Raw genomic sequence first — 8,243 nt, forward strand, 5'->3', positions numbered from 1 at the left:
AAATTCCTGGAGGGAGACTGCTGAAACTATCAGGATGGACGTGAAGGAATGAAGAAAGTGGAAAAAAAAAACAGGGACAAATATGTTTGCAGCCAAAAAACTGAGCACAAAGGACCAAAAAAGAAGTCCCAGCATGCACCACATATAAAACACCTGCACACGACCACAAGGTAATTAACACACACACCAGCTACACAAGCATAAATGTGGACATGTGGTCGGACACTTCCGTAGGTTGTGTACAAAGACCCTGCAAGTTTAATTAGCAGCATCTAACCAAGCTAGCTCCAAAACAGAAGCAGCTTCGGGTGGTGAGAACATCAGGATGCAGCTGGATTTGAGCTTTGACTCCTTCGAAGAGTTTGTTTTTGTCAAACACCACATGTTGGTGTTGTTAATCTACTGCACTGATGGTGAACTTTATTGTGGAGTTTATTGTAGAATTTATTGAGTTTGGGAGTTCATGTTTTTCTTTGTTTCTCCCTGATTATGCTCATGTGTGTCCTTAATATTACACACATTTAGCATGCAATGCTGCTGTCTGTGAACAGTTGGTTGTTGAATATATTTCTTTAAACGGTATATCTTTTGTTGAGTTTTCATTACACAATAGTCACTTTTGTGCCTTGAATCTTGCACCTGATTAGGTATGAAAATACTAAAACTAATACTGAAACTAACTGAAACTAAGCATGAAACCAAAAATAAAAACTAATAAAAACGAGAAAAACTGCTCTGAAAACTAATTAAAACTAACTGAATTAGAGAAAAAAAGTAAAAACTAACTAAAACTAAACTATAATGTAAAATCCAAAACTATTATAACCCTGATCATTTATCAAATGATTAATAAACATAAACATTTGATCAGATCTGACATTTCGAATTATTGACGTTTCATTATCAAAATTATCTGAAGAAGGCAAAACGCAGTGTTGTATTGTCAGCATTCCCATTTTTTAATGTGAACCAGCTAAGACTACTTACTCCTCAAACAGATGTTAATCACTTAATCAGATAAGAGACTGTGCTTCATGAAGTTTAATATATGGAGATACACGCATTCACATGCAGACGCGCTGAGTGATGTGGGGGGGATAGCTGATTAATAAGTTGGGATGCGATGCAATCTCCATCTTTATTAAGATGTTGAAAGACGCGAGACATTGAACCACACACACTCGCAGTCACACACCTGACATGGGGAATTTGCTGTATGAATGGCCACACACAAATGTCAGCATCAGGAAAGCTGAGAGGATTTAAATTTTGTGGTACGGTGGCAAATTGATAAGAAAGGAGGACAAAATGATTGTCTGTAAACATGCAGTTAAAAATAACTGCAAAAGTTGGTATGTACAGTAGGGAGTTGTGGTGTATGAGGGAGAAGTTGGAGGGAAGGACTGTTTTTGGCCCAAGAATAATGAACAAAATGTGTGCAGATGGAAGAGGCAGATGGTTTCATTTGTGATGGGCAGCCCAGGGCTGCCATGGTGCTTGGTGGGTAATGGATATTACTCCATGGAGCCCATGGCCCTTCCCGAGGATTGTGGCATGATGTCAGTCACATGCTGATAGAGGACTGGTTTAGCATGTGATCTTCTAATTGTCCAGGTTAGGATTCAGTGAGAGTAATTTGATCCTTCTTTTGAGTGTGAAGGGTCCAGCCTGGTTTCCTGCACTAGACAATTCATGTCTGATTGAATAACATGTTTTTTTTTTTCATACAAAGACATACATTTCATTTTGTAATACATTTACCCATCTATTTAATTAACTCAGTTTATTTGACTACTCCTATAGCTGCCTTTATGTCTGGCAGTTTGTAATTTATTTATTGTCACTGACTAATATGTGGAAGATCTAAAAAAAAAAAGGAGGTCACAGTGGGTAAACCTCTCATGGTCCAGCCTTTCTTTAATGCATTTTAAGTGTTCTGTGGCTTAACTGTGAATAAGAGAGATGGGAAAACTGCAACAATAACAGGAAACACGAGGAAATAACTGCACGCTGTAGTGCTGGCCAAGACAACCAAGCAAGATCAGTACTCCAAGATACTTAAACAAATGGGCAAAATTAGAAGACAGATGTGCACAAGATAAGGTCAGCCAGATTGTATTTTCTCTTCCTCTTGAATGTGCACTGATGTTTGTATGAGAAAATTGTCTCTGTATCTTATTCTAAAAGTATATGTGGCATTAGACTACCCAAATCCCTTAACTGAAAGTTCAGATAAACTGTCCTTGGTACAAGAGGAAACTAAACCCATTCATCACTTTTGTAAATGGCATGACAGGACAGTGAAAACGGAGCAACAAAAAAACTCAAAAGGAGGGTGATTGTGTATTCAAGGCAAGGTTAGAATTATCTTCATCCCCAAATCGCAAGATTATCAGGCCACATCTGTTGGCTATTGACTGGCTGCATATGTTCTAATCATGATGTGAAGAGTAATTACCATTATGGGGCTTTGTGAATGTGTGAAGGAAAGACAGCAAGGTTCCACATTCCACAGGGGCAGTTGAAAGAGTTAAGAGTGACAGATCTTTGGAAATGTCACCCCCCAAAATTTCTCATGATGCCCACATAATAAGAAACAGAAGGAATGGTTCAGTGTTTCTGTCTTGGAGTGTTTGAAAGTGAGCTATGGACTGAGTGGATAGTTAATGCTGCTGAGGGTGTGTGTTGTTTACATTGTGTACAGTGTTTTGATTGTGCGTGTGTGCAGTGTGGCTGTGTGGGTGGAGGTTTTTTTTTTTTGTTTGTTTTTTTAATCAATTTTAGGGTATCACATTTGAAATCAGAACACACAAACAACTTTATATGCTATATGATTTTGGACTCAAAGGTCCTCTCCTCTCCTCTCCTCTTCTCTCTTCTCCTCTCCTCTCCTCTTCTCTCTTCTCCTCTCCTCTCCTCTCCTCTCCTCTCCTCTCCTCTCCTCTCCTCTCCTCTCCTCTCCTCTCCTCTCCTCTCCTCTCCTCCCGTCTCCTCTCCTCTCCTCTCCTCTCCTCTCCTCTCCTCTCCTCTCCTCTTCTCTCCTCTCCTCTCCTCTCCTCTTCTCTCCTCTCCTCTCCTCTCCTCTCCTCTCCTCTCCTCTCCTCTCCTCTCCTCCCGTCTCCTCTCCTCTCCTCTCCTCTCCTCTCCTCTCCTCTCCTCTCCTCTCCTCTCCTCTCCTCTCCTCTCCTCTCCTCTCCTCTCCTCTCCTCTCCTCTATAGACAAACCTGCAATTTGACTTAATCCATATTGACTGCTCTTGAATGACCTCACTCTATAGGGTCCAGCACTGAGGATTTACTCTGAGAAAACCAATCTAAACAACCTGATTTAACTTCTTTTCCTCAGTATGACTGTGTGTGTGTGTGTGTGTGTGTGTGTGTGTGTGTGTGTGTGTGTGTGTGTGTGTGTGTGTGTGTGTGTGTGTGTGTGTGTGTGTGTGTGTGCAAAGCAGAGAAAAACAGTGAGGTAGAAACAGTAGATGTAGAAAATATGGTGAAGTTCCCTATTTGTACCTAAGTAAAGCTTTGCTGTCATGTCTTTAACATGATGAATGGGACAAAGATGTAAAGTCAGAGATAAACCAAAGCCCCAGTGGCTCCATGGGAGCCCCACAGCCAAGCCATAAAATCCTTCTTTCTTTTCATAACCAATCGTTAGCTCCATACATGCAGGCCTATCTATGCAATCATACACATATATTTTAACAGCAGGTTTGACTGCAGAAGGGGTGGGTGGGTTATAAAGTGAGTTACATGTATCCAAGCACATACACAGACAAACACATTCACACACACACACACACGCACGCACACACAGAAAGAGAAAATTGTCAAGTCAAAGTGTTACGTTGCTCTCATACTAATTGTTTCTCACCCACAGACTGACTTTCCTCCGTGTATAGTTTGTCCGTGTACGTGCGCTTGCGTTTCACTCATTTCTAAATTAGTGTAATTTTGGGATATGTGCATATGAAGAAACACATCTGTGTGTGCGCTGATTGCATTTGAGTGTGCGTTCTGAGCATTTCATGCGCATAAGTTGTACCACCAGCTGGGTCAATTTCTGTCTCTTTGCTTAATTAATGGTTTGCCTCTGGCACCACTGTGCAGAGAGCTCCGCTCTGTCTGCTCCAGCAGCTTTTTGCACTATCTGCTCTGTGTACACACAAACAATATATCCCTGTGATGTGTACACATACCCCAACAGGTGTACAAGTACCATGTAGAAAGACTAGAAGAACAACAGCAGTAAATCTCTCACGTTGCTTAGCACTGTGAAAAACTGTGCAAGAAAAGAAAAACGTTTGACTGCAACCTAAACTTATGCATTTTTAAGTTTTAGATCATATCCTTCCTTGTGACTGGTTTTCACTGACCCTCCCTCTTTATCTAACCTTTTGTCCGTGTTTGTCGGCCTGCCAGAACAATGACCTCTCTACCCTCATCAATCTGTCCTCTGGTATTCTCCCATAGCCCTGTGATGCGGATGCAGCCCTCGTCGGACTATTCATGCATTCTGCCCTTGTAAAAAGCAGGCATCTGATTCTCCATGACTACAGAAAGCACCGGAGATCTCATTGAGGGTGGTTTTCTTTTTCCCATGCAGTGTTATTAAGATGCATATGTTTAATTTATGATCGGAAACTTTCAAAGAGGATCTGCTGTCTCAGAGTTGAGCTTTGTCCATATCTTCCACATATATTGCCTCATTCTCTGTCTCGCTCCATTTTCTTACCCCCTTTATCTTGCAAGTGTTGTCATGCCATAGCAGCCTCTTGAAGAGAAGATACCCACATGCATGGTAGCACACACACAACACACGCACATTCCTGTGTAACAAGTACTTGCGAGTGAAGTGAACTGAACAGCCACACAAGGACTGCAGGACTCTCAGAGCACAGGGAGGAGAATCCACAGCTGATTCTAGTTAATACCAGAAAAACAACATTTGACGTGGCATGTCTGATGTGCCATTGTTTTACAGGCACAGAGAGCCAGTCTGAAATATATCCATTGTCAAATCTGTAATGGAACAGCCATAACTCTCTCTCAGGTTTGTCAGCCTGCAATCTGTCTGCACAGGTCTGGCCAGGGAAATAATAAGAGAAAAGCCAACAAAGTATAAAGCAACAGATAACTGTCTGTAATAGATAGCGGTAATATTGTAGCACAGGATTAGTGCTCAGCAATAATGAAAATGTATGTGTTTTAATAGAAATTATCACAGTAGTCGTAAATCTGAGAAAGAAAAGAGGTCAGAAAGTTCTTTGTCGGCATGACAAACCCTCCAAATAAAAAAAAAACAACAACAACAAAAAGTGATTTGATTCTGTGGTTTAAAGTTTAGACTATAACATGTTTTTTTTTTCCTCAAATGGGTGTGAGCTGAGCCTTGAGCACCAGCGACTATCCAAGCTAGGGTAAAGGGTCACTCACAGGGTAGCAGAACATCTTCTAACAAATTACTGCTGGAAAACACGGCTCTGGCATGGCTGTCAAATGACCAGTAAATTTAAAAAACAAAACAAAACAATGATATCTGGAACCCATATTACCATAAAATCTATTTGAAACCATAAAGAATTAAGCTGTTATGGACACAGGCAGAGAAACAGGTTCAGTTAGAGGGTGGAGACCATCTCAGAGTCACCCTGGTTGGTCCTGCACAAAATTACAGGTCTTTCTATTTGTGGTGAATTTGGTTTGGCATGAGATTTAACCAAAGTGCTGCAGTGTTGCTTTGGCATAAAACTACTGGCTTAAGCTGTAGGAGAGACTGTGGTGAACCAAACAAATGTTGACTGGTAAATAGTGGCTGATGGGAGGAGAACAGTGACTTGTTTTCTTTGCTTTTAATTGTCAGACACAATAATAATACAAATTTATATGGTAAACACAGAGACAGTTTTTTAGTTAACCAAATTACAAACTTTGTCCTTTTTTTTTTTATAGCAACGACAGTTTCTTTATTTCAAAAATATCGTGGCAGCAACAGCCTAAATGATGAAAGGGCTTAAAGTGCTTTCTGTTTTGCAGCAGCAGAGTGGAATGTGTGTGGGTGACAGAACTGAACTGAATGATGACCCCCATTACTGCATCATATATGTTGCTTTAAATTACCAATTACCACACAACGTGTACTTGTGCCACACATGTTAAAAAGTCATTGTGTGATTTGCATAATTAATTGTCTTGTTTCCTGTGGCAGACAGTTCATCTCTCTCTTGGACCTTCATTCTTTGCATCTGCCATTCTCTCCTCCCTGCCCTCTTCATCACAGGGCCTCGAGGCCTGCGCCGGTGTGCAAATCCATTGGAGAGCTGTCATTGCTGCCTGTGTTCCTGCCTCACCAGTGGCAGGTGGTCCCGTGTCCCGCCTGGGGCGAAGAAGTGAGAAAGGGAGGAAGAAAGAAAGACAGATGTTGAAAGAAGGGAGTGAGAGAGGCCAGTGAGCTGCTGCTACAGGTATGAAAGTGTACTTTCTTAATGGGTGGCAGCTAGTGAGCAAGACACACTTGTGCTCATTTATCTTTGAATGTTTCATCCATCTCCTTTCAACACAGCTTTTCCTTGACATTTGAGACTGACTGATATAAAGGGAGATCTGTTTTGTCTCACAGCTGCTTCTACATGACACATGCCACAGAGATGGGCCACGTGAGGCTCATTTACTCATCATACATGAATGGTACTTTTCCACCTTGAGGCAAACATGACGGGATACAAAAATGTCTTCCATTTCATCCTGCATAAACTTGTAAGCTACTTGAAAAACTTGTGAGGTGAAATTTATCATCTGGAATGTGACACTGTTATGTTTTATGGTCTTTAATATTATTACTATCATTTTTCTTCTGGATCACAAGAAGGAAAAGGTAATATAATGAGCCTTTGTCTCAGTCCAAGACATTACCTTGTCATCCAGATTCTTTGATGGAAATGTTAAATATCCTGTGCCCCCTGACCTCAGAAAAATGTCTCTGATTGACACCAGATGTGTCTTCAAGGAAGAACATTCACCTTCATATGCATGCAGTATTTTTTTTAGTGCAACCTGTGACTCTTAATAAAATCTAAATTTCTCCAAATTTCCCATGTTTTTCTTTAACTATCTTCTGTGTTGCCCTTTCATTTTCATCCCTCTCTACCCTTTTGGTCGTGCTATGCACACGACCCATGCAAAGAAACACAATACAACAACAACAACAGGCTTGTTATCAGTCACAGCAAAGTGCTCTCTTACCGGTCCACCCATGGAGATGGTGCTGTTTAATGAGCCAAGGGAGAAAGGTAAAGATTCAAAACAGAGAAAAGCAGAGTTGCATTATCATCCCAGTTCCCCCAGGGGTGGGTAATTAGCAGGCACCACTACTATTGATAACTGTCTCCAGAGTTGCCAGCTGCAGCAACACTTGAATCATTGCTTTGAACTATTGTTAAAGGAATCAGAAAAGATAAAAAGGAAACAAACTTTTGGTAATGGCTACATTAAATCAAAAGGAACATTTTTATTTTGTTTTAAAAACTTTAACTTTCCTGAATCATAGTAGGATTCTAGTAGAAGCTCCTGTAACTGCTGTATATTTGAAGGCTTCCCGGTTAGCATTTGCAGAAATGTCTAAAGCCCTGTAATTATAGCATAACAGTCTGAATTTTAATCATATTTGAATCAAACTTTCATTCATGCTAGTGTTTAACTGAACAACAAATTAATTCAAAGCACATCATAACAGACTGTTTATGATGCAAATGATTTGGTTGGAAAGTTGCTGATTGGCACGGTGGCCCCTAAGGCAACAACATGCATTTCGGGGGTGCGGGTGAAAGACCTCTCTTTATCTGATGGATCTCTCCCTCTCTCTTTCTCTATGCTAAAACATCTCAATGGAAGCCAGGCCTGCTTGGCCTCTCTGTCGGCAAATGCCACTGCTAATTATGACAGACTCCTTCTTTCCCAGCAAGTCAGCGCTGGTGTTGTTAGGTCTGTTATACTGGGTCCTACATATGAATTGGGATCCAATGACCTCTATGCTCCTAGGGGGTGATGTATAAAGGTAATTGCTCCAATATCCTGAGCTGCAGGGATATGTAGTGCTGACAAGTTGGTATTAGTCAAATATAGTGTTTCAGAGGGTGGTTCTGTCTTCTGCTGACTGGCTGGCCAGCAGGTCTGGAAGTGTGGTTGGTGGAGGTGTGACGATGATACTCATCACACAGGGATAGCAAGGCTTTGTGATATGGCTG

This window comes from Archocentrus centrarchus, chromosome 9 (assembly GCF_007364275.1).
Source record: "Archocentrus centrarchus isolate MPI-CPG fArcCen1 chromosome 9, fArcCen1, whole genome shotgun sequence".
In the NCBI taxonomy this organism is placed as follows: domain Eukaryota; kingdom Metazoa; phylum Chordata; class Actinopteri; order Cichliformes; family Cichlidae; genus Archocentrus; species Archocentrus centrarchus.